General features: G+C 38.7%; 1 long non-coding RNA gene and 1 pseudogene across 1 annotated transcript in view; both read left to right on the forward strand.

The window, feature by feature from the left end:
* LOC129057743 (uncharacterized) overlaps positions 1-23,654 on the forward strand; it is a 388,559-nt gene extending 364,905 nt beyond the window's left edge. The window contains exons 14-15 of the long non-coding RNA XR_010136346.1: positions 14,574-14,662; positions 23,396-23,654. This is a non-coding gene — a long non-coding RNA (uncharacterized LOC129057743). The remainder of the gene's footprint in view (positions 1-14,573; positions 14,663-23,395) is intronic.
* On the forward strand, positions 4,688-4,805 carry LOC112132221 (5S ribosomal RNA; annotated as a pseudogene).
* Positions 23,655-27,998: the final 4,344 nt, after the last annotated feature.

Below are 27,998 nucleotides of genomic sequence, written 5' to 3' on the forward strand. Positions count from 1 at the left end.
TTTCACATCAAGCTTGACATGTCAACTTTTATATATCCCAATATCAATATTGATCTGCCTCTTAAAGTGAGGTTTGCAGCTCAGATTTCTCCTTGAAGCTGCTTGCTTGGCAGCTGCATTCAAATTCATCTCAAATTCAATAGGTACAAAACTAAACTTCTGGCCGGGCACAGTGGCTTGCACCTGTAATCTCAGCACTTTGAGAGGCCCATGTGGGCAGGTCACCTGAGGTCAGGAGTTCAAGGCCAGCTTGGCCAACATGGTGAAACTCCATCTCTACTAAAGATAAAAAAATTAGCTGTGCATGGTGGCAGGTGCCTATAATCCCAGCTACTCAGAAGGCTGACACAGGAGAATCTCTTTAACCCGGGAGGCAGAGGTTGCAGTGAGCCAAGATTGCACCATTGCACTCCAGCCTGGGTGACAGAGTGAGACTCTGTCTCAAAACAAAAACAAAAACAACACAAAAAACAACTTCCAATGATCTTTTTTTATGGTGGAAGCGTGTATTTTTCTGTGTTCACAAACATTTTCTCAGTTATGCAAACTAGAAACATCTCAGTTACGCTTGCCCATTCATAGTGATTATCACTACATACTGCTGATTTTCCCTCCTAAATGTGTCTTAAATATTGCTAACTCTCCCGTGTCACCAACCACCCTATTCCCAAAACCATCATTAACCACCTGAACTAGTGCAAGAGCCTCCAACCTTCATTCTCCTCCTTGTCTTGGCTCTCCTGGAAATGATTTTCATGCTGCAGGCCAAAGATCTATGTAAAATAGAATTTGGAGATAATTGCTTCTCAGCTAAAAACCTGCAGTGGCTTCCTGTTGCAAACAACCTGGTGGCTGAGCTTCTTAGCAGAACTGGAAGTCCTGGCAGGGTGCAGGCCCTCACTATCTCTCTTGCCTCATCTGCCATGATTTTCTGCTTTGCTCCTCGAGCCTCCCTCACAATAATGTTCCATCAACAATTTTGTCATTGTTATTCTGTTTTAGTTTAATTTTTATTTTCATAATAGTTATTCATATACATGGTTTTCTAAACCTGTGGTTTTACCAGTCAATCAACTCCATAATTCTAAGTGACATGCATATATTGTTACTGTTTATTTTTAAAGAAACTTTCATTGCATTTATGCGGTTGAAAATAAATAAGTATCCCTCATACATTACTCTACACACAGGCTTCTCATTTTTCCATCCTAAAATACGATTGTATCGCAGGTTTGGGTTAATTTTAGCATTTTTATTATTTGCCTATGAAATAGTATTTGTGGCTGAGCCATGTAATATAATAGTAGTATAGTATGATTATAAATTTTTACCTTTTTGTCTCTCTTAGAGTTAATAATTCCTTTATCATTTAATTTACCTTTTTTATTATACTTACCATTAATTCATCCTCAAGATTTCAGGCAACAATATATATTTCCTCTTGGCGTATTTAAACACACCAAGGAGTTTCTCAATTTAGATTTGTTAAATTTAATGAATTAGTTTATCTCAGAGAAGTTTTCCATCTTCCTGCTCCAGTCTGATGAGTTGTTCTTTAGATTTGCTGTCCAGCTCTTGTCCTGAGATCTGCCTTCACCATCATCTTTGGATTTTATGACCCTATATTTTGGGATGAATTTCCTTTTCCATATGTCCATCGGTCTTAATTACCCATCATTTTGTTTTGCTTTGTAGTATTTTCCTGAGAAAGATATTTAATAACATTTTTGACAGTGTCTGTGATAAACCATGGCCCATTTCAGAAATAAGGTTCACTAAAGGATTAATTATAGGGTTTGGTCTTTTGGTAAGTGAGTTTGGGAAAGGTTGAAGGAATTGAGTTCTGTTCTCAGTTGGATGCTGTCAGGAAGTAGGGGCGATTACATGGGGCATCTTAATCATTCCTTTCTAGAAGGCGGGAGAAATGAAGATTTGCTAACATTCTGATTGGTTAAAAAAGCAGCACTTACTCCTATTGGTTAGGAAAGGGCTATTTGGGTACTTTTGTGGTTTAGACAATGTTCTTGTTTCTGTCTGTGCTCATCAGGATTATGGAGTACCTTATTTTGCCTTGTTCCATCATGGACACAGAGTGCCCTTGTCTGATATTAATTTTCTGTGAAACTGTGTGAGTTGGACAGGAGAACAAGAGGCCTACACAGCACTGAGTGTTAGGTCAGTTTCCAGCAAAACTGAGGCCCAGCTGAGAATGCCCAGCTGGCTTTTACTGTCAGGTGCTGCCTTTCTTTTTCTTACCTTTAATTTCTTGGCTCACCTTTTATGGAATTTATATGATTCGCTTGTTGAACAAAGTGGCTAACCCTTTGATGATCTTTTTGCTTAGTTTCATATTATTTTCTCTATTGTCCATCTTTGTCTTTTTCTGTTTTCTTTCTGGGAGATTTCCTAAATTTAACTTGCATCTTTTCCAGTAAATTTAATCTTCAAGAGTTTTTTTTTGTGGTTCTCCAGACATTTCTTTTCATGGCATTCTGTTCTTGTTCGTGCATTGAATACCTTATTTTATTGCTGCGAAGATAGGACAAAGTAAAGATGTTTGTGGCTTGTTTTTATTTGTTTTTGTTTTGTCTTAGGATTTTATCTCTCTGCATTGTCTTTTCTCATATATTCTTATATATCCTTTTCTCTGTTAATTTATTCTCCCCCTTCCGTTGATTCTTGTCTCTCCTTTCATATTTATAGCGAAACCCCGAGGAAGTCTGTATGCATGAGTGTTTTTCTTTTTTCATGTTCGTGAGGTCATTGTAGGGTGAAGTGGTTGGATTACTTCTTTTGAGAACCCACAGCCATTACTATGTGTAATTCTATTCACTTCCTAAGTTAGTTTTTAATTTTTCAGAAACTGGACATCCTATCTAACTAAGAATATAAACCTTGCTGCCAGGGATAAAGGAGAAGAAAGTTGGGTAAGGAAGTTTGAGGTTTCAAACTCATTCTGTAAGGTTTTGATTATTGCACCTTTTCAACATAGCACCCCTGACCTGAGCTGGCCTGATGTTCAAAATTCAGAGTTACGTGTAGTTAAAGGAGAGGGGCAACTCCCAATTTGACTTAGTCAATGAGATAGGAGTGTATCTTAGAGACTCTAACTTCTCCTATAGACTTTCAGTCCATTTTGTGTAGCCTCACTTGGAACTCATTTTTAGAAATTATTGAACCTCTAATGTGTGTTTTTCTCTCTGGGTTTCCTACCATATATTCACATTTTCATGATTCTTGTTAGTCTCATTACTAGCTTATGTGTTTATCCTCTGAGTCTGTTAAGTGAGTTAACACTTGCTCATCTATTCTCTACCATGTCATTTTGTTGTTGTTGCTGTTCCCTAATTTTCCTTTTGCTTTGTCACTGAGGATTTAGGAGTCACTAAAGTTAATCAAATGAGTTCAAATCTTCACATTTAACTGGAAGTCTCAGTTCATACTTCAGACATAAGGATAAATTAAATTTTGAAAGATGACCATGGCATGAATACTGAGCTAGAATCTAGACTCAGATATTAAAAAGAAAATGTTTCAGTGATTAGAAAGGGAAGTACCATATGGTTTTATTAAGAATAAGCCATATTGGCTGGGTGCGGTGGCTCACACCTATAATCCCAGCACTTTGGGAGGCCGAGGCGGGTGGATCACCTGAGGTCAGGAGTTCATGACCAGCCTGGCCAACATGGTGAAACCCCATCTCTCTACTAAAAATTAAAAAAAAAAAAAATTAGCCTGGTGTGGTGACAGGTGCCTGTAATCCCAGCTACTTGGGAGGCTGAGGCAGGAGAATCACTTGAACCTGGGAGACAGCGGTTGCAGTGGTGGAGATCATGCCATTGCACTCCAGCCTGGGTAACAAGAGCAAAACTCTGTCTCAAGAAAAACAAAAAAAGGCCAGGCGTGGTAGCTCACTCCTGTAATCCCAGCACTTTGGGAGACTGAGGCGGGCGGATCATGAGGTCAGGAGATTGAGACCATCCTGGCTAACATGGTGAAACCCTGTCTCTACTAAAAATTAAAAAAAAAAAATTAGCCGGGCATGGTGGCGGGCACCTGTAGTCCCAGCTACTCAAGAGGCTGAGGCAGGAGAATGGCATGAACCTGGGAGGCAGAGCTTGCAGTGAGCCAAGATCGCGCCACTGCACTGCACTCCAACCAGAGCAAGACTCTGCCTCAAAAAAAAAAAAAAAAAAAAAAAAAAAAAGTCATTGATTTATCCTAATTTCCTATGTTAATAAGTTAACTAACCTGGCAGATCAATGAAATGCATTAGGTAGAGTAAAATAAATCGTAGAATGGGTATTTGAAGATATTCTTATTGACATAATGTTGGGAAATAGTATTTGTGGTGAATAGGATTAAGGACTTCAGATTTTATACATAACATAGGGCTACATCATGGTTCTGCCAACTGTGTGACCTTGGATGAGTTACTTAACCTTTTATGCACAAGTTTACTCTTCTGTGAAAATGAGATTAATCATTTATTTTAAAATAAAGATTAAATGTTTATTAAAGTTGTTGAACATTTTAAATAGAGTAATATACGTGTGATGCTGTGCTAGACTGTCAGCAGCTCAGCCTCATATCCGCCCTCATCTTTATTTTCCATTGCATCACAGTGGAGAAGCTTGGGCAACATTTCCCCAAATCTTTTTTCAGTATGCTTTTGTATGAGATTCTGGTCCACAGCTATGCCACCCTGAACACACCTGATCTCCTCTGATCTTGGAAGCTAAGCAGGTTGGGTCTGGTTAGTTTTTGGATGGGAGAGTACCTGGAAATACCAGGTGCTGTAGGCTAAAATTAAAAAAAAAAAAAGGTAAATAAATAAGTGAGAGTCTGCCAATGAGAAACAATGATCTGAGATTTCAATGCAGAAGTAAAGGCAGCTGCAGGCAAAGTTGTAAACAAAAGACAGAGGCAAGATACAGGGTCCCACTCTGGTCAGCTCTGTCAAACCACTCACTTTAGTCCTGCATCCAATAGAGATCATTAACCACTGCCTCCTTGGACAAGGTCCTTCAAATTCCATGCCCCATACAACAGGCAACTGAGAGCATCTTCCAGGAATTGACCTGTGGCTGCCTGGGCTTTCAGATGTTGTGAAGTCTTATAGTAGCTTCTCTGACCTTCACTCACTCATCTCTTCCAACTTTTCTGTAACTTCTAGAACAATGTATTAAAATTATTTCTATCCATTAATACTGATTTACATGTGGCTGGTGGTGTATCCCCATGATATACATGTGGGAAAAAAAGTTGATCATGAGTTGACCACTGTTAAGGCTGCATATATGGGGGTTTATTTTGCTATTCTGTCTACTTCTACCTGTGTTTAAAAAGCAATAAGATGAGTTAAAATATATTTTCATATAAACAAACACAAAACTCTTTCTTCCTTGGAATATAGAATTAGTTCTGTTTTCCCAACAGTTACAAATGCTAAGCACAGGGCCCAGCAGAAGGCAGTGCCCCAGCCTGTCATCAATAGAAGTAGATTTTTTTTCATAGTGTTGTATAATTTTATATATGATTGGATTATTCTAACAAAGGTGTATGTATTGAAAAGCACATTTTGGTCTGGAAGTGGTTTTGGTGATATTTGCCTAGTCATTATCTTTGGTCTTCATACTATCACATAATCAGATTACCTAAAGTTGTGTAGCAACTGCAAAATGCAAGACAATATCATGATATACTAAAGCAATGGTACAAATCTTTAAAAAATATTAAGCTTATTGGAGTGTAAATGTGACACAGAACTTGAGCCCAAAAAAAAGAAAGATGATGGAATCCATAGATTATAAGTATTCTATCTTGTTTCAATTGTAGAACATTTTAATAAAGATTTTTAAAGTTTATTAGTATTTTAATAAGCCTATCATCTTTCTTTGTGTTTGCCCTGGATATGTGCCTTATTTGAGCAAGTGACCTTGTATTATCGAGCTGCCGCATTTCCCACAGCACTTAGCACAGAGCCAACCGTGTAAAATATCCTCACAAAGACTTATTAAATTAATTTCTTAAATCCCTTCTGGACTGCCCATTTGCCTTCATTAATTATGTTAGACCTAGAGGAGATGACCTCTACTTGCTGCCATGGTTGAATTACATCTTACACTTGTAGATTCATTGAACAATACAATTTTTCAGGGGAAGAGATAAACTATAGAGTTAGAACATACTCATTTTATGGATGAGGATATGAACGTTCTCATATTTCATGTGATTTTGCCACCTCCTTCCCTGAAACCCATATATTCACATTTGTTCTCTCAGATACTTTCTTACAATCACTTCTTGCTGCAAAAGAACAAATTTGGAGTGAGAATGGAGATGTACCTTCCCTTGTGTCTTTTCAGCTGGTAAACCACAAATAAATATCAGAGTCTTAACTATTATAATTCAAAATACAAATATGCCATGTCAAACTGTTTTTTAAATGATAGATTTTCATTTTTTAATTACAGCAAGTATTTCTTTTGAGATTCGAGAGATTTTAAGCTTTATGAGCATTAATACCTTTGTGATTGTGATTTGTTTGCCCCTAATTAAAAGAATCAGGAGTATAGTTGGGAAAGAATATTGATGCACCAGGAAGACTTATGAAGAATGCAGCTACTTATTTTCTCCTTTTGTTTCAATGATCAAAAATCTAGCACATGGCAGAAATGAGGCAAATCTGTTATGACGGGATAATTGTGGCTGTATCTTCTGTTCCATCATTCATTAACAACAGGATAAATATGAATCCTGGATTTTGCTAATCTGATGGTCTTGGCTGTGTTTTTGATAAACAGTATAAATTGTTTCCAGAAGAGCTGTGGAGAAAAATGTGAGATATTATTGCAGAACCCAACACTCTCATAAAACTTACAAAACTTCTGCATCTGGCCCAGGAGATGCTAACTACCCATGTGTCTTCCTGAGCCCAGGGGAAGACATCAGACAGGCTCTCTCCCTCACCATGTCCTCATGCTTAGTTCTCGTTGCACCTGGATGAAAGGGAGACTGCCAGCATTTCTTCAGCAGGCTTCTGGCTGTCAAAACAAACGCAAGCCTCCTGGGGATACTCACCCTTGCTTGCTGAGGCGAACACACTGTGTTAAGCGTTTTACATATGTTATCCTCATATATCCTTACAGAGCCTTTGAGTAGGGGCTTCATTAAGCAAATGATAAAAGTGAATCTCAGGGAGGGTTTGATTTTTAATAACGTATGTCTTTTAAATGAAAAAGTTGCGATTGGAGACCCTGTTTCTTGGTACCAAAGTGGGCACTGCGATATCCTGCTTCCCAGAGCTGCTCTGTGGGAGACATTAGTTCTGAAACCCTCCTGATTCCATTACTTTCCTTTGATGCCTGTCTTAGTCAGTTCAGGCTGCTAGAACAAAATACTATCAACTGGATAGTTTAAACAACAGAAATTTATTTCTCATAGTTCTGGTGGCTGGGTAGTCCAAGATCAGTGTGACAGCATGGTCCGTCTTTGGTGGGGGCCCTCTTCTGTATGGGATGGCCATTTTCTTGCCACGTCCTTCCTCACGTGGTGGAGAGTAGAGAAAGGAATCCTTTGTGTCTCTTCTTAAAAGGTCATTAATTCCATTCATGAGGGCTCCACCCTTATGTCCTAATCACTTCCTTTGGGAAGCCCTGCCTCCTAATACAATGGCACTGGAGATTAGGCTGTCTCAGGAATTTTGGCAGAACACAAACGTTCAGTCCCTAACAATGCCTGAGATTAACGGTGAGTAATTTAAGGTTTCTAAGTGATGAAAAGAAAGTTTTTCTAGCCCACTGTGTGCTGAGAATGCTGTTGTTACATGGCAATATTGACATTTAATTAAAATATTGTTAATACTAGAATGTAAGCTGCCTGGAGGCAGGGTTACTTGTCTATTTAGTTCAACATTGTATCTCAAGTTCCTGGAACAGTGCCTGACAAAACAAGGTGCTCAACAAATAGCTGTTGAATGAATGGATCTTCTGGGTTGAAGTCATCTCAGTGCCAGCTTTGGACTGCCCACCATTATTTTTGTTTTGTTGCAGAAAAGAAAGAGGAATAAATGAACCTTTTAGAATTCACTGAGAAAAAAAATGATAGAAGTTTCTGCAAACCACAACTAAGTAGATACAAAGTATCTAGCTACTCTTTCAGAGTAGTTCCTCACTCCTCATAAACTATAGGCATTTCTGCTTCCAGTCCACTAAGTTTTAGTCCATTAATAAAACCCCTACCAGGAGTGGTTGGTGCAAGCATGACAGGAGGAAAATGATGTCTTGGTATAAACAACCAGAATGGTAACTCTGCCCCAAATACAACTTGTTTCGTAGAGACTGTTTATTTGTTTGTTCCTAATTAATCTTTCTCTAGTAAGGATGAAATGTAGAGAGATACCTGACTTCCACATGATTCCAGTAACTGCTTGGCTTGTATATGTGTATTTAAAATAAAGAGAACAAATGAAAGAATGATAAATTATAAGGGGAGAGGAACAAGGGCTACGCAAGTATAACAAAAAAGAAAAGCTACAGAAGATCGGGAGAATCTAAACTGAAGGATGCGAATGGGAATTTCATTATACTTTAAAGGAGATGAGTGCTGCAAGTTGACTATTAGGATATGATTAAAAAATACTTTGTTGAGAAAAACAATGTTAGGCCCGGCACGGTGGCTCATGCCTGCAATCCCAGTACTTTGAGAGGCAGAGACGGGTGAATTGCTTGAACTCAGGAGTTCGAGACAAGCTTGGGCAACATGTCAGAGACCTCACCTCTGTTAAAAACAAAAAAAAATAGCCGGGAGGGTAGTGTGCGCCTGTGGTCTCAGCTACTCCAGAGGTTGAGGCAGGAGGATACCCTCAGCCCAGGAGGCGGAGGCTGCGGTGTGCCTAGATCACACCACTACATTCCAGCCTGGGTGATAAAGCAAGAAGACTCTGTTTTGGAAAAAAAACAAAACAAAAACAAAAACCAAACAAAAAACAATGTTGTAGATTCATGAGTTAGAATATCTTTTTAAAAAATTTTTACACTAATCTACATCTGAATTGCAAAACTACTATCTATTATTTGATCACAGTCGACCCTCTTGCAGTTGTGGTGAATAAAAGGAAGTAAGCCAAAGCAAATATCAGGATCTTAAATGTTTCAACTCTCTCCCTGATTTGTATTTTTCACAGTGATCCCTATTTACTCATGTGGAAAAGAGAGAGTATCACTCATGGCATAGTACAACTGCAGCAAAGGGAAGATTACAGATTTTCTTTCTAACTATAGCATCCAGGCTTTGCAATAAAATAGTAGTTTGATCATTTATATAATCATTACTTTTAAGGGAGCATTCAATCCCCAATTAAAGAGCTGAGGTACGTAAACGGATACGATGCTCTCTTTGCACTCTTATTGAGAAGTTACTTTTTAATTGCTTTTCTTATAATTTCAACTTCAAAGCCAGTAATAGCTTTCGAATTAATAGCTCATAGCCCATTTGATACACTGATATTTAATTAATGAGTTCATAACTCTAGTGGCACATTGCCTTTCTGACAGCTCCTCCAGGTTGTTAGTTTCCATATTGCTATCTGTTGTCTGCTAACATTCTTAGAGAGGTCATTTTGCCTGTGTTATCCTTTCAGCTGAATGGTGAAAAAGAATGGGCTCAATCAGAGAGAAAGGTGCCCCTTCCCCTTTCCTGCTCAGTAGATAACTAGCTCTGTTAGACCTCTGGGTATAGTTCAAATTTCATACTGTTTTAACTTTCTAGTTGTAGAGTTTGTCTACACTGATGTCATCTACAACCCACTAACTTAATAACTGTCATATCTATAGGGTTTGGAGATGGGGAGGTGGATGAATTAGGCCACGTCTCTGTCCTCTTCTCTCCAGAAGCCTTTTCAGATTATGTCATAGCCCACAATGTTTTTCCTTCCCATGACTCTACTAGTTACTTGGCAAGAGGTGGAAAACTGTAGCTTTTCAGCTAAGGATGTGTTTTACATTTTTTTAAAGGAAAAAGAAAGGAGGAGGAGGAAAGGGAAATTTCAAGACCTTTGCAGAAAAAAAACAAAAACAAAAACAAAAAAACAAAAAAAAACTTACTGACCCCTGAAGGATAAGTAACCCTGTGTTAAGCTTCTGTAATTGAAATCCTGTCACTGGGGACAACTTGGCCAATTTTTTTCTCTGACTCACGGAACGTGTTTTCTGTAAGTGTTGATGACAATGACAAGGTCACTCTATAAGAAGCCACCACTACTAATAGGCTATTCCTGTCAGAGAAGCAGGCAGCCACTCTCAGAGTGACTTGGGATTCATTATTCCTTCTTTTAGGTGAATTGGTGCCACTCAGCATTATGCCCTCTTACAGGGTTTCCGAATCTAAAACAAAACAAAAATCTCTCTGACACTGGGACTCCCTCTTCAAAATGCCTGCCCTCCCCAGATGTCCTCAGTTAGGATGCCTGGCATTGAGTCTGTCATTTGAAATCCACTTTGTTGAACTTAGTTCTGGCCTTTCAGAGGACTCTTCCAGAGGCAGTGACTCTGGGAACATTCACAAACAGGGACAAAGTGTTCCCATGTCACCCACCGGGGGTTTGTGGGTAGCCACTGAAAGCCAGGCCAGAGAGAGGATGACACAGGAGAAGGACCGAGAAAGCCAGAAGGACCACACCTTAGCCTGTATCAGCCAGTTCTCCTTACTGAGGACGAATTTATCCAGACTTTTTTTTTTTTTTTTTCTCTTTTGAGATGGAGTTTCGCTCTTGTTGCCCAGGCTGGAGTGCAATGGCGTGATCTCGGCTCACTGAAAGCTCTGCCTCCTGGGGTCAAGTGATTCTCCTGCCTCAGCCTCCCGAGTAGCTGGGACTACAGGCATGTGCCACCACGCCCTGCTAATTTTGTATTTTTAGTAGAGACGGGGGTTTCTCCATGTTGGTCAGGCTTGTCTTGAACTCCCGACCTCACGTGATCCACCTGCCTCGGCCTCCCAAAGTGCTATGATTACAGGCATGAGCCACTGTGCCCTTCCTATCCAGACCCTTTTAGGAAGAAGTCCTCACAAGATAAAGAGGAGAAGAATACTGCAGGAGTAGAGGATAGGAAGCAAACATAAATATGTCTACTTCAGTGTTTAGCTGAAGGCTGGCCCTGCCTTGACTTTATAGATTGCTATAAAGTTAGAAGTAATTAATGATAATTGAAATAACTGTGAGTTATTAGTAATATTTGGATTATTAAGATAAAGATAATTATAATAAAATTAGGTACTACAAATAGTGATTGCATTCATGATTTTAATTTTAATGATCGCTTTAAAAAGTGTGCTAGAAATTGATTTTCTATAAATGGGCTAATAATAATAATGGTAATAATTATAGCTACCACTTATTGAGTGCTTCCCATGCATCTGGAACTGTGTTGTGTTCTTCATATGCATTATCTTAACTCATTAAAAATATTTTGACAATGTGGATTAATGAGAAAAAGGACCCTCCCTGAGTTTTGAGAGGGTATGCCAAGAAAGTTGCCAGAGGAGAGAATTAGCTGAAGAAATATTTTATTAGAATTCTAGGTATGGGCCTGGTCTGGAAGCTCACACCTGTAATCCCAACGCTTTGAGAGGCCGAGGTGGGTGGATCACCTGAGGTTAGGAGTTTGAGACCAGCCTGGCCAACATAGTGAAACTCCGCCTCTACCAAAAATACAAAAATTAGCTGGGCATGGTGGCAGGCACCTGTAATCCCAGCTGCTTGGGAGGCTGAGGCAGGAGAATCATTTGAACCCGGAAGGCGGAGGCTGCAATGAGCCGAGATTGTGCCATTGCACTCCAGTCTAGGCGACATAGCGAGGCTCTGTCTCAAAAAAAAAAGAATTCTAGGTATGATTCTAGGTATGAGACTTTCCAATATGAAGACAAAACTTTTGCAGTCCATCCTCCTAAAGACAAGTGGAGAACATTTGAGATGACAGACTCTGAGCATTCTTCATGGACTGCTTCACAGAAATTTCATTTCCACAAGCAAGAAAAGGAGGCTCATATAAGACACAAACTCGAGAGCAGCACGTGCTCAAAACTACCCATTAAAATGACAGCAATAGTTATTTCTGTTTTGTCCTGAATCTGGCATATTTGGTTCTATTATTGGCTTCTGAAAAGGTCAAGTGCTTGTGCAAAGGTAGACAGGTATGTGCAGTTAATATAAACATTCGTGATAAATACATATGCTAAAAAACAGGATTCTGCTTTACTTATTGATTATCCTTGAACTTGTCTCTAAAGATATTGCATCAAAAAAAGATCAACAAAAAATGGCTACTATTTGTTGAGTGTTTAGAATTTGCTAGCAACCTGACAAGCATTTTACACGTTACAGCCCTTGAGTGAGTTGGCAAAATGATCCCCCACTTTAACTGTAAGGAAACTGAAGCTTAAAGAATGTTCTGATTTCCACAATGCCACAGAGACAATGTGCATTGTAGCTGAGATTTAGCTGTCTAAGTATTTATAAAGTCTCTTAAACTATTAATTGTTTAATTTGGTAGTTTGTTGTAATGTCCCCACTGGTCACTCACAACTCTAATCAGTTGTTCATCTCCACTGTGTTTATGTGTGTGTGTGTGCCTTTGTATTGTGAGCCCAAAAGAAAAAGGGCAGCCCCTCTCACAGCACCAGGTGGTGCTACTCATTTAATTAGCACATGCTTTGATGATGTTGATAACATTCAGTATTTTTCTCTCTTTTGCTCTAAGATATTTATCAGCATGGACCAGGATCCTTGCTTTTGTGCTACAGAAAAACTGGCCCTAAGATGCGTTGGAAAGGGAAAACTATTCATCTGATATTTGGTTTCTCTGCTTTTGTTTTCTGATTGTATGTGAGCACAGCCAGCTGCTCTAGAATTTTGAAAATTCCAAAGCCCTCCTATCTATTGAGTTAAATCTTTCCCCACCATTTAGCCCATGAGCCAGTGTCTCTTTCTAATTGTAAGGCTTATAAAAAGCTAATGAATATAGGAACTGTGTATGTAACTGTAGAACTATTATTTCTTTTTAATTCCACTCAGATTTTCTTCAACACACTATGGATGTGAATTGGGTAAAACTATTAAAGTCATCATGTACATTAACATAAAGCCAAAGCATTAAAACAAAGAGAGGTTATTTCTCAAGCCTTCTGGAGGTAATTTTCAAAGTTAGTCTTTTTTCTTTTTCTCCTCATAGACACATTTTGCATGCATCCAAGCTCCTCCCTTGTTACCAAATCAGGTCAAGATGGCCCAATGTGTGGACACTTTAGTTTGAACACAGCTACATGGAAACCTAAATGAGGTGCCAAGCAAAGATCACTGGAAATTTCCATTGCTTTTAATGATCTTTTGGAATGTATAGTACTTTTTTTTTTTTTTTTTTTTTTTTGGTTTATGGGATGGTAGCTTGCAGTTGGCAATGAGAATCAGAGGAACACCCAAAGTTAAATGTGTGAATAAAATACAAGAACAACATAGTAATGACTAATAAGATGTAAATGCCAAGAAATTTTCTTGTCTTTTAAATTAGACATCTGTGCCCTATTTTTACATGCTCATCACCATAAGCGCTTTAGCATGTTTCCCCCAATCTGTCAGGATAGACATATTCCGACGGCCCTGAAGCTTTAACACCTTCCCTGCTACAGAAATGCCCTGGCAGCCACTCCTGTGGAACATCTGCTGAAAGCAAAAGATGTGCGATGTAGGCCCCACCCTTGAGGGTTTTGTTAGAGAAACTGGCATAGAGCCGCTTCTCTGAGGAAAGAAAGAACTGTGTTTCTGGGTCATGTGTGCAGGAAGATCGGCTTGGGGGACACCGCATCTCCCCAACAGGCCTCCTTGTCATATGGATTTACCAGTTCAGAACTTGGCCTTGTGTATGCACAGGAGGAGGAGAGCAGATGAAGAGCTGTCTCAAAACTGAGCTGCCTCAAGCCCACACATGTTTGCACAGCTTGCAAAGTGGCAAGAGTGTGGACTGGTCCTATCTGCGGAAAAACAACTGGTCTGAAATCGTGTGAAATGCTTTGCATTTGACCAGGGGAGAAGCTGATGCTCAGCTTCAGAGGCCCCAGAAAGCTTCCTTGGAAAGATCATAGCCAGGGTTTTAGGAGGCTGCTTTGCTCACTGAGAAGATCCTTATTCAAAGCCAATGTGTTTTTAGGGGATCCTAAAAATCTGATGCTTCGTAAACTACTGGTTCACCTGCTGATACCTCAGAACCTACCCCTTCACATCCGTCTTGGGAAAATTTGTATATATATTTATATATATCTATATATAAATTTATATATATATAAATTATATATTAAATATAAATATATATTTATATTATTTATATATTATATATAAATATATAATTTTTATATATTAAACATATTTTATATATAATGATTATATATTATATATATAAAATATATATATAAAATATATATATATTAATAGTAAGAGATGGGCTTAAAAGTCAAATCCCTCAGCATGGGCAAAGTGATGACAATCATACATTAAAGTAGAAATGTCTGATAAATTGTTCTAGAGAGCAGGATGAGAAAACAGAGTAGCAGAAAAGCTGGGTGAAGAGAGAAGAGGCAAAGGTTGGAGACAGCAACCTCAGAAAAGACAAAGGTAAGGACCCCAAAGCTGAAGTTTGCTGGCTATATTGTTAAATCCCAAGCTCAACTGCATTTTCTATTAAGAATGTTATCAGTTCCTTTGTTGAACACTTTACATTTTATCCACTGACTTCTTAATTCATCAACCATCCTGTGAAATTATTTCCATTTTATAGACAAAGCAACTGAGGCTCAGAAAAGATCAGATCAAAGTTAGCTGAGAGAGATGCATGGGTTATACTGGAAAATAAATGGAATTTGGAGTCAAAATGACCTGAGATGTGAATTTCAGTTTCAAAAGTTATTAATTATATGACCTTGAGCAAGTATCCTGAGCTTCCCATGCTTCAGTTTCTGTGCTGAAACTATACTATAGGGATAAAAATATTCTCTTTTCAGAGTTGTCATGAGGACACAAGGTTAAATGACTTGTCCAAGTTTATACAACTGGCACGGAGTCAACCCAAAAGTACATAGCACAATTCACAACGCATGGTTAAGTGTTGAATAAATGTTCACTATTATTAGAAGTGACAGAACCAGGATTTAAATGCAGGTCTCCCAGGCCTACACGTTGTATGTGCTGTCACCTGTTATACTATCATCCTCACAAAGGATGATCATGCAGGAACAAGGAACATTTTGCCATTCATGCTTTTTTAGGCACAACTGTGGCCAGTGACCATGTGGCAATAAATCCACGGAAAATTATTCATATTGGCCATTGCCCTCTGTTCAGGAGATAAAAGCAATTTCTGGAAACGAAGCTCAGCATAAATTAAGAGAACAAAGGAATCATTTCCACAACCAACATTTAGCAGTGGTGATCGCTGCTTCCTGGAGGATATTTTTCATTCACCTTTTCAGGAAGCCTTTCCTCAAACACCTGGCCCATTGGTGTCAGCTTATTCTCATTCTGAGCTCCACTAGCATTTCATGTCTTCGACAGAAACATTCATTTATTTTTTAAAAAAACATATGTGTTTGCTTTTTTTTTCATAGAAGTTCTTTCTCTGTCAGCCAGGCTGAATGCAATGGGGTGATCATGGTTCACTGCAGCCTCAACATCCTGGGCTCAAACGATCCTCTCACCTCAGCCTCCCAATAGCTGGGACTACAGGTGCACACCATCATGCCTGAATAATTTTTTTAAAAAGAGACAGGGTCTCACTATATTGTCCAGACTGGTCTTAAACTCCTGGCCTCAAGTGATCCTCCCACCTTGGCCTCTCAAAGTGGTGGGATTACAGGTGTGAGCCACCACACTCAACCTAAATATTTATTAGTATTCTGTTGCGTGTCAGACATCTTTTGGGGTATTGAAAATAGAGCAGTGAACAAAACAGAAAAGGTCTTTGCATTTGTGAGTTGTGGATTCTTGTGTATATGTGATAGGAGCAGACAAAATAAATATAGAAGATGGAAATACTAATAGATAATGTGTTCATTTTCTGTGGCTGCTACAATTAATTACCACACACTGGATGGCTGAAAACAGCCGAAATTAATTTTCTTACAGTTCTCAGGAGGTAAGAAGTTAGAATCAGTATTACTGAGCTGAATTTAAGGTCTCAGCAAGGCCAGACTCCATCTTGATTCTCTGAGGGAGGTCCAGTTCTTTGCCTATTCCAGCCTCCAATGGCTGCCAGCATTCCTTGAGTTGTGGCCACATCAGTCCCCACCTTCTCCTCTCTGGGTGTGCACATCTAATCTTCCTCCACCTCTATCTTTAAGGATGCTTGTGATTATAATTGGGGACTACTTACTATTCCAGGATAATCTCCTCATCTCAAAGCTTTTAAATTAATTATACCTGCAAAGATCCTTTTAATCTAAATAAAGTAATATTTACACATTTTGGTGTTTTGGGAAATATTATTCAGCCAACCACAGATAGTATGTTAGATGGTAATATGTATTATGCAAAGGAAATTAACCAAATTATGACAGATACCGAATTCCAGCATGGTGTTAGGGACTCTTATTCTCTACAAGGCAGATATGAAAGGCATTGTTCTCATGGTAAACTTTAAGCAGAGACATGAAGGAAGTGAAGCCGTGTGTGGGAAGAGGGTATTAGGCAGTGGGGACGGTATCCGCAAAGTCCTGAGGACCCTGTGTGACTGCAATAGAGTGAACAGGAGCTACAGTGGTAAAGGATGTTGTCAAGTAGGGGGCATATTGTGCAAGGCCTCACTAGTCACTGTAAGAACCTTTATTCTGAATGAAATGGGAAGTCATATGAGGACCAAGAATGACAAAATTAGATTTAATTTTTGAAAGCATCTCTTTGGTTATTTTTAGGACAATAGAGTACAGGGATCAGAATGGAATGTGAACATTTCTTAGGAGTGTTGCCCAATAAATCTGTGAAACACGAAGACGGCTTAGAACAGAATGGAGAGGTAGAAGGGTTGGAAACTCATCTCAGTCTAATATATTTCATAGGTAGACTTAATAGGATTTATAGACAGGTCATACCTGAAGTGTAAGTGAAAGAGTGGGGAAAAGCAACATTGCCATGTTTTCAGCCTGAACAACAGCAAAGATAAAGCCGCCATGAAACTTAGATGGGACAGACTGGTGGATGGGTTGTCAGTCAGGTTAGGGGCAAAAGCTTTTTCAGTGTTGCCATGCTTTCTGGCATCTGAACTGAGATTCTGTGTCGACAGCTGGATGGAAGAGTGTGGAGTCTAGAGGCAAAATCTGGACTGAAGATAGAAATATGAGCATTGCCATCATACAGATGGTGTTAAAAGCCCTGAGGCTGAGTGAGCTCACCTGGGGACTGGTAGAGTCAGGCAGTGATTCATTTGTTCCGCAGCCAGTCCTGAGCTCCCAGGGAACATTTTGCACTGTTCTAAACATTGGTTGATGCCAAGGTGAATTAAACCATTGTCTCTGCTCTCAAGGTGCCCATATTCTGAGAGAAGGGAAAGTGTGCAAAAATATATATGCTTCATATATGAGGCTAAATTCTAGAGTAGCAATTAACTCTGCTTTAGTTACGTTGGGAAGATCTGGAAGTGTGTTTCAAGGGCACTTCATCTAGGCCTGGATGCTCGCGGTAAGGTTTTGTAAGTCTGAGAAAGATCAGGATGTCAGGAAGAAGAATAACTTCACACAGAGTCACATTTAGAGGGTTGTGGTTAATACAGAGATTCTCAGCCCTGGATGCACATGAGAGACCTCTTAAAGAATTGTTTACAACAAATAAACAATAACAACAACAACAGCATTTTTTTCTTTAGCTTCCACCTCAAACCATTTAAACCAGAATAGGCTGGTCTCAAGCAATGGAACATTTTAAAGTGTTTCAGTTAATGCTAATGTGTAGCTATAATTGAGACATATGAGGATAGGACATTAGGCAGTGTTTCTTGGAGTGTAGCCCCTGGACCACCTACATTACTAATTTTCAGAAAATTTGTTAAAAATGCAGTCTCCTGGCCGGGCGCAGTGGCTCACGCCTGTAATCCCAGCACTTTGGGAGGCTGAAGTGGGTGGATCACGAGGTCAGGAGACTCAGACCATCCTGGCTAACACGGTGAAACCCGGTCTCTAATAAAAAATACAAAAAATTAGCCGGGCGTGGTGGCGGGCGCCTGTAGTCCCAGCTGCTTGGGAGGCTGAGGCAGGAGAATGGCATGAACCCGGGAGGCGGAGCTTGCAGTAAGTCGAGACTGCGCCACTGCACTCCAGCCTGGGCAACAGAGCCAGACTCCGTCTCAAAAAAAAAAAAAAGAAAAAAGAAAAAGAAAAAAAGCAGTCTCCTGAGTCCCTTTCACACTATAAAGCCTGAATTTAAAAAGGCATTCAAGGTGAACATTTTGCACAACAGTGTCTTATAAACACTGGTGTGTGTGATGGGGAAAGTGAATACAACATTAGTGCTGAAAACGAGGTAAAGAAATGTCGTGCTAAGGACAGTGGATACAATCCTGGGGGAACCAGAAAATTAGGTGGCTTTAAAGAGAGAATAAATACACAACACTCTGTACCCATTTTCATAAGGGTTTAAATACAGCGGTGCTTTGAGGTTGGGTGTACAGTTAAGAGGCTGTTGGAGTAATCTAAGTAAGAGATTATAAGACCTGAACCCATCTGTGTCCTGCGATCATACACAGGTGACTCGCCTGTATGGGTCCCCAGGATATAACACATCTCAAAAATGGCCAAATTCACATCCAATCAGGTTGTGAAAAGTACGGTAGTTTAGCTCCTTATACCAACAAATCACCATGGAATTATCTCTCACTTTCCTGCCAGGAATTTAAAATTTCTCTCTGGAGCATAGATGCCTGCAGGAGAATCCTGCATTCCCTGTGTAAGAATTAATGAAACTATTTTTCTGATTCTTTTTAGTCCATTCTATTTGGTTAGTTTAAGTGACAACTAAACATATTAGCTCACATAGGAACTTATTTTTGAATAGCAAGATTTAAAAAATTTAGTACAGATTGCCAAATGTTTACTATGAAAGATGATAAGTCAGACTGAAACTCAGAGTATTAAGGAATTTGAATCATCTCAAAGGATTTTTTATTACAGTCAATACAACAAAAAAATTAACTACACTCTTCCTTTAAGACTAGCATTAAAGTTGGTCATTCAATGGCTTTTCTTCGTTTTACTTGTTTAATTTTAAGACAAGTCATAATTTTTCTACTGAAGGTGAGAGAATCTACAATGGGAAATTCATACTCTTCATAGAGCAAAAACACAAAAGGGAAAGTGAAATGAATTGGCAAAGCCTATATATATATGGCAGCCATTATTAAATATATATGTTTTTAATATATATATAAAAAAAATATATAAAATATATATAAAAATATATATATAAATATATAAATATATATAAATATATATAAATATATATATAAATATATATAAATATATAAATATATATAAATATATATATTTATATATATATAATGGTAGTTTCTTTTAATAGATTATTAATGGCTGAAGTTGACCATCTTCATAACTAGTCAACCGAATAAATATTTATGAGTTGTCGGTAACAAAAGTGATTGAATTCTATGAGTGATCATAAAAGGCTATTATTTGCGTGGTGCTCAATCAGGTGGGATAAGTCAATGCAATCTGTTTATCTCACTGATCACTATGAAAAACACTGGACAAAATATAAAAAGCAACTTTCTAAGGACTCCAATTATACATACAGTAGGCTACTGGACATTGTTCCGTATCTCATTGATGCTCTGTTTATTTTTTTCTCAACTGTTTTTCTTCCTCTGGATTTCATCTTGGGTAGTTTTCCCATGTCTTTAAGTTAATGAATTTTCTTATTCTGCGGTGCTAAATCTGCTGTTAATTTCATCCAGTACAGGTATTACTTTACTTTAAACTCCAAAAGTTTGATTTTAATATTGTCTCTAACATGTTCAAAATTTCCTCAGCTGCCATAAATGTAAGGAATATAGTTATAATAACTATTTGTATGTCTTTGTTTACTAATTCTATCATTTATGTCATTTCAGAGTCTTTTAAAACATTTTAAATTGTAAATTGACTGATGATAGTTGTATATATTTATGGGATACAACATGATGTTATGATTTATGAATCCAATGTGGAATAATTAAACTAATTAACATATCTATCACCTCAAATACTTATTTTTGGTGAGAACATTTCAAATTTACTCTCTTAGCAATTTTGAAGTGTGTAATCCATTATTATTGACTATATCCATGGTGTGGAATATATCTGAAAGAAAAAAATTCTTACTCCTCTTGTCTAATAGCAGCTTCGTACCTTTCAACTATCATCTCCCCATATACCCCAAGCCCCTATCCTCTGATGACTGACCACCATTCTACTCTCCGTTTCTTCGAGTTCCATTGTTTTAGATTCCACATATGAGTGAGAACATGTGGCATTTGTCTTTCTGTTTCTGGCTTGTTTCACTTAGCATAATGTTTTCTAATTCCATCCAAGTAGTTGCAAATGACAAAATTTCTGTTTTTTCAAGACTGAGTTGTGTCCCAGTGTATATATATATATACTTCACTTTCTTCATTCATTTGTTGATGAACACTTAAATTGCTTCCACATCTTGGCTATTGTGAATAATGCTGCAATAAACATAGGGGTGCCGATATTTGTTTGACACTACTAATTTCAAATATTTCGTGTAAATACACAGAAATGGGATTTCTAGATTAAATTGCCATTCTATTTTTTTTGTTTGTTTTTTTGAGGAACTTCCATACAGGTTCTTATAATAGGTGTATCAATTTATATTCCTAACAGTCTATTTTAATTTATTTATAGTATTTTCCTGCTTTTTGCATGATGGTTAATTGATCAACCATGATGGTGGAGTGAATGATAGGTATTGTGGATTTTGGGGTGTGGATATTTTTGCATCCATATACATATTATTGAGCTTTGCCCTGGGGTGCCTTTCAACTACTTACACACTGTTAGAACCTTTTGAGCCTTGCTTAAGTTTTGTGATGAGCTAATCAGAGCAGCCTTTGGTATAGGGCTAATATTAGTTTACAATTTAGGTAAATACCCCTTTGAGTATTCTCTTCAATATCTGGAGAATTATGTAGTTTTCCGCTCTATAATCCTGTAACAGTGAGAAGGCAGCCTATTCCTGATCCTGTGTGCAACCTCTGCACATTGTTCCCTTTAATCATTCTGGGGGTTGCATATTTTTTTCCCAGCCTCAGGTAGTTTCCTTGCAGGCGTGTGCTGATCAGTGCTCTGCTTAATATTTAACAGAGAAACTCTGCAGTTTTTCAGAGTGCTCTGTGTGAGTTTGTGTGTCTGTGCATACACTGTGTAGGTCTCTCCTCTTCAGTACTGTGTCCTGAAAACTTACCCTCCTGGCCTATTTCTTGAAGTTGCATCTTAGTCTCCTCAACTCAGGGAAACTGCCACCCTCTGGATGGGTTCCCTTTCTTGAGCTGCAGTCTGCAAACTCTCTTCAGTAGTAAGGTGCAGCAATCCTAGGGCTCGGCTTGTCTGTTCCTTCCTCCGAGTTATCAGTTCAAAGCCAAACTTACAAAATAAAATGGAACTCAAACCATCCCTCACAGTATATAAACAAATAACAACAAAAAAAGACAATATAGCTAAATGTGATATCTTGAATTAAAAATCTTTTAGAAGAAAACATAGGGGAAAAGCTTATGACCTTGAATTAGGTAAAGTGTTCTTAGATATGGCACAAAAAGTATAATTCATCAAAAAAAAAAAAACTGAGAAGTTGGACTTCATCAAATTAAAAGATTTTGCTCTGTGAAAGACACTTTTAAGAGACTGAAAAGACAAAGCAGAGATTTGAAGATAATATTTGCCAACCACATATTTGACAAAGACTTGCACTCAGGAAATACTAAGCACTCTCAAAACTCAGTAATAGGAAAACAAAAAACCCAATACAAATGTTGTGAACAGATACTTCACCAAAGGAGATGAATAGGTCACAAATAACCAAAAGTAATGAAGTTCAACATCATTAGTCTTTAGAAAAATGCAAATTAAAAACACAAAGAGATACTTTTACACATCTATTAGTATGGCTAAAGTGAAAAACAAAACCAATTGACAATACCAAGTTCTGTGGAGGACACAGAACAAGAATAACCCTTATTCATTGCTGATAAGAATGCAAGCTGGTAAAACCACTTTGGAATATAGTTGATGAATACTTAGCATATGATCTACCAATACCACTCCTACATATTTACCAAGAGAAATAAAACTTATGTCCACACAAAACTCGCATAAGAACATTTATTTTTAGCTTTATTTCTAACATTTCTACCCAAATCTCCTTCAATGGGAGAATGGATAAATATATTTTAGTACATCCAGACAATTGAATACTCCAAAGAATTGTAGAATAATGAGCTATTTATATATGAAACAATATGGGTAAATTTCACATAGATTGCTATAAGAGAGATTTACCAACAAGGCTATTTATGCCATATGATTATACTTTTATAACGTTCTCTAAAAAACAAACTATCGGGATGAAACAATCAATGGTTGCCAGGAGTTGGAAGTTAAGATTTGTTTAATACGAAAGGGCTGCTAACTGGATTTTCGGGCAATAGAACTGTTCTATGTCTTGTAGCAGTGCTTATGCAACTCTGTTTATTTTTCCAATATCATAAAATTGTACCCCAAAGTAGTGATATTTAATGTATGTAAATTTACAAGTAAATTTTAAAAGTGTGTTTATTTTTATTTCAAATAGAAAAATAAACTTCCAAAGTACTTGACTTCCAAGATAATTTGATGGTTTTGTTGTTTTTCTTTTTGTTTTTTGAGATGAAGTATCACTCTGTTGCCCAGGCTGAGTGCCATGGTGTGCTATCCACTCACCACAACCTTTGTCTCCCAGGGTCAAGAAATTCCCTTGCCTCAGCCTCCCAAGTAGTTGCTATTATAGGCATGTGCCACCATGCCCAGCTAATTTTTTTGGTATTTTTAGTAGAGACAGGGTTTCACCATATTGGCTGGGCTGGTCTCGAACTCCTGACCTTAAGTGATCTGCCACGCCCTCCTCGGCCTCCCAAAGTGCTGAGATTAGAAGTGTGAGCCACTGTGCCCATCCCATTTGATGCTTGACAAAAATTAATTGATCAAATTTAAATTCTAATTACCAATTCTCCAAACTGTGTCTTTAAATGATTTCAGTCTTAACAGGATGTTTTCCCAAATTTCATCTTGAATTTCCTCTCACTTCTTTCAGGATGGTGAGACTGATTGCTTCAAAAAATTCCAAGCACAAGGAGTTGCTATTGGCATGCTACAGCAGCATGGGTAGATGCTGAATAGATCACAGAGTTAAAGAAAAAGAAGGGCCAAGAGAACCTCCTGAGAAATTTAACCAAAAAAGTCCTTTCTCATTATTTTCTACCTGTCAACCTTCTGCTTCTTTTCTGAAAAAAGCACAAAATTCTTCCTACCTGATCTTTTATCCCTTCTTGTGTCCTCACCCATCCTGAACCCATGCCTCCTTTTCCTACTTTTTTTTTTTTTTTTTTTTTTGAGATGCAGTCTTGCTCTGTCGCCCAGGCTGGAGTGCAGTGGCGCAATCTCGGCTCACCGCAAGCTCTGCCTCCTGAGTTCACACCATTCTCCTGCCTCAGCCTCCTGGGTAGCTAGGATTACAGGCACATGCCACCACGCCCGGCTAATTGTTTGTATTTTTAGTAGAGATGGGGTTTCACCAAGTTAGCCAGGATGGTCTCGATCTCCTGACCTCATGATCCGCCCGCCTCGGCCTCCCAAAGTGCTGGGATTACAGGCGTGAGCCACCAGGCCCGGCCTCCTTTTCCTACTTTTAACCCATTATTTTGTTCACTGTCACCCAAACACATGCCAATGTCAGTTCCAGGCTTCATGTCTTATCCTTGTCTTCTTGCTGTCTAGAATGTCTCTAGAATATGCATGTCATCCCTTCATCTTTCTTGAAACGTTTTCTTTTCCAGGCTTTGGTAATGCCACATTCTCCTAGTTTACCTTTTCCTACCAGATTGCTGGCAACTGCTACCTACCTGGGCTTAATTCTCTGCTTTGCTAGGCTTTAGAAGGCTGTGCTACCCTACTAGTATTACACACACACACACACACACACACACACACACATATATATATATATTTATTTATTTATTTATTCTCACTCTGTCACCCAGGCTTGAGTGCAGTGGTGTGATTACAGCTCACTGCAGCCTTGACTTCCCAGGCTCAGGTGATCCTCCCACCTCAGCCTCCAGAGTAGCTGGGACTACAGATGCTGCATCACACTTGACTAATTGTTATTTTTTTTTGGAGAGATGGGGTCTTATCATGTTTCCCAGGCTGGTCTCGAACTCATGAGCTCAAGTAATCCACCCACCTCAGCCTCCTAAAGTGCTGGGATTACAGGCATGAGCCACTGGGCCTGGCCCCTACTAGTATTCTAAAGTCTCTTTTCAAACTATTCTTACTCCTTGGGTAAACCTATCCCATCCCAGAAGTATACCTAAAATCCATATACTGACAACCTCTGTGGAAGATTGCTAGTTGTCTCTTCCCAAATCTGTTTGCTCTATCCTCCCCAGGGATAGAATTTCAGCTAAGCTGCATTTCTTAGCTTCCCACACAGTTAGGTAGGGGCATTTGACTAGGTTTTTATCAGAAATATGAACACAGGGAATTAATACAACGTTTATGTCTTTTCTTTTTAATGTAACTCCTCCTCTTTATTTCCTCTGGTTTACCCTTTCTACTGGTTTGGGAACAGCTGTACCTGAAGCAGCCCCCAGAAAGCCAGAGAGGGAAGCTACATGCAGACCCTTTCCAAAATGTCTGACACTTTCTATGTCTCCTCCCTCAGGTGGACTTTTGTATTCAGCTCTACATCTAGATGTCTTTCTTAAGGGACTGACTTTGGACTACAGAAGTTGTTTGGTTGCAGAAAAAAAAAAAAAAAATGAAGCAAGATGTTAGTAGCCAATGATGACTACTACTCCTGAAACAAACGTGATGGCAAATTCCTACCCCTAATATAATGCTCCCCTGCAGGATAATATTGAAACAAAATCAGGGGACTTTGCCTGAAGTTACACCCTTGTTTGGCATCTTCCCCTTTCCTGCTCTGCCTCACCTGTTCACTTGCACATTTTTCTTGGTGATATTCCCTTAAGAAAGCACTTACATAAAAATTCAATCTGAGGATAAGCTTCTGTGAAAACTGACCTAAAGAGCTGCCCATACTCAAACTCTGTTTCCTAACCTATCTCTAACTCAATCTTACAAAAAGTAACAAGTCAAAGACAACTTCTTCCGCATAAAAGGGAGTACAGGCGTACACATGCCAGGTCTGTCCCGCCGACCCTGGCCAATGGATGAAATGAGTACTCAGACACAGGTATGCAGTGTAAGAGCAGCTAGGTGACTGCCTGAGTCTAGTGGCCAGAGAGCAGCCCCGAGAAGCTGGAGCTGCTTGCTTATATTCAGGGCAGGCACAATGCTGAAAACCTGGAATGAACACAACCTGTAGGGAATTAACTTTTATTGTTCCCCTTTCAGGGAATGTCATGCACGCCAATGATCAAAGGTCAGTTTCTGGTCAACATAAGTAAACAAGCCTGTTTAAGATAAATTCCCCCACATTCCCTTGTACCTACTCCTTGCCCTCTGCTTCAGGGTTATAGAACAGCTGCCTTCAGCTATTCTCCCCCAGGGCTCTGCAGAACCTTCTGACCTTTCAGAAGGTTTGTATCCTTTCCCTATAGTTTTTCCCACCATGTGACCGATCCCCCACATACACACATGTACACACACACACACATCAGTGTGGGAGCAATACAGTCATAACAGGGAACTACAGGGAACTTATGACATTCAAACTTTGGAGGAGAAATAGGCCTAGGATATCTTTAGTTGTGTAGTAGGGATGGAAGGTAATTTTGTCAGAGTGGGAGGGGATTCCTGAGGGGTTATTTGATACTGTTTCATGTAGAAATCGTAGGTGTAGGGCTACTAAGGCTGTAATAATAAAAGGTAAGATAAAGTGGAAAGTGAAGAATCGTGTGAGGGTGGGTTTGTCTATAAGTCACCCATGTTTTACACTCATGTTTTATTTAGTGTAACAGAAAATAAAAATAAACTTGAACCTTGGGAAAATCAAGGATACTGTCTCTTTACTTTTTTTTTTTTTTTTTGAGACAGAGTCTCGCTCTGTTGCCCGGGTCGGAGTGCAGTGGTGTGATCTTGGCTCACTACAACCTCCACCTCCCAAGTTCATGCTATTCTCCTGCCTCAGCCTCCTGAGTAGCTGGTATTACAGGTGCCCACCACCACGCCCAGCTAATTTTTGTATTTTTAGCAGAGACAGGGTTTCATCATGTTGGCCAGGGTGGTCTCAAACTCCTGGCCTCAAGTGATCACCTGTCATGGCCTCCCAAAGTGCTGGGATTACAGATGTGAGCCACTGTGCCCAGCCACGATACCATCTCATTACTAATCCTGGTATTAGAGATTTAAAAATCTGGAAGTAATAATTAAATCCAATCTAGCTATACATGCATTCGTAACTTACTGCTAATATGGACTGACAGCAAAAAAATTATTCCCTTTAAAAAAAATCCTGAATTGGTAGTGTTCCTACATGCTCTAAAAAATAAACAAACAAACAAATAAAAAACAATAACAAAAACCCACACAAATACTCTCTGGAGAAAAGCATCACACCATCAAATCAGGTCCTAACTAATCCCCACAGATAAACTTGTAGGGAGTATTAATTTACTGTCAAAAGAGACACAAACAAGGACAAAATATGGTAAAGAAAGGTCAGCCAAAATATCAGACAACAAAGAAAATCAATTTTTTAGATTTTTAAAAATCAGACATCAAGTATAAAACAAGTGCTATATGAATTTCAAAAAATAAAAAAAGCGAAAGATAATATGTTAAGAGGGATATGAAAACTAAGTGCCGGCCAGTTACGGTGGCTCATGCCTGTAATCCCAGCACTTTGGGAGGCTGAGGCAGGCAGATTGCCTGAGCTCAGGAGTTCAAGACCAGCCTGGGCAACACTATGAAACCCCGCCTCTACGAAAATACAAAAAAAATTAGCCGGGTGTGGCGGGGCATGCCTGTACTCCTAGCTACTTGGGAGGCTGAGGCAGGAGAATTGCTTGAACCCGGGAGGCGGAGGTTGCAGTGAGCTGAGATCAAGCCACTGCACTCCAGCCTGGGAGACAGAGCAAGACTCCATCTCCAAAAAAACATATATATATGTATATATATTTCATATATATATAAATTATATATATTTATATATATATAAATTATATATATATAAAATAAGTGCAAAAGAATCAAACGGAACTTCTAGATATAAAATGTAAAATATTTGGAAAAACAGAAGACAGAATTATGGCCTAAATAATAGATTTATAAAATATATCCAGAATACAGCCCATAGAAACAAAGACATGTGAAATGTGGGAGAAAGGGACACTGGGATATGGACACCCAACATTTGTCTAACTGGAGTTCTGGATAAGAGGAAAAATAATGCCTGAAACATTTTCCATGAATCAGAAAACTTCAGATTCAGCAATCCACAGGAAACCTAAGCAGGCTAAAACAAGGTCTCCACATCTAGACATAAAAATAATGAAATCAAAGAACAGCAAAGGGAAAACAACAATAGCAACAAGAAAACCACCATTGTGGGCACTACAGTATAGTGGAATAATATTATCAGAGAGATGAGAGAAAATAACTGTTAAATTATATATCCAGCAAAATAATATTTTCAAAAACAAGGGAATTTTAAATACACACACACATACACA

The sequence above is a fragment of the Pongo abelii genome, chromosome 12 (genome assembly GCF_028885655.2).
Source record: "Pongo abelii isolate AG06213 chromosome 12, NHGRI_mPonAbe1-v2.0_pri, whole genome shotgun sequence".
NCBI lineage: Eukaryota > Metazoa > Chordata > Mammalia > Primates > Hominidae > Pongo > Pongo abelii.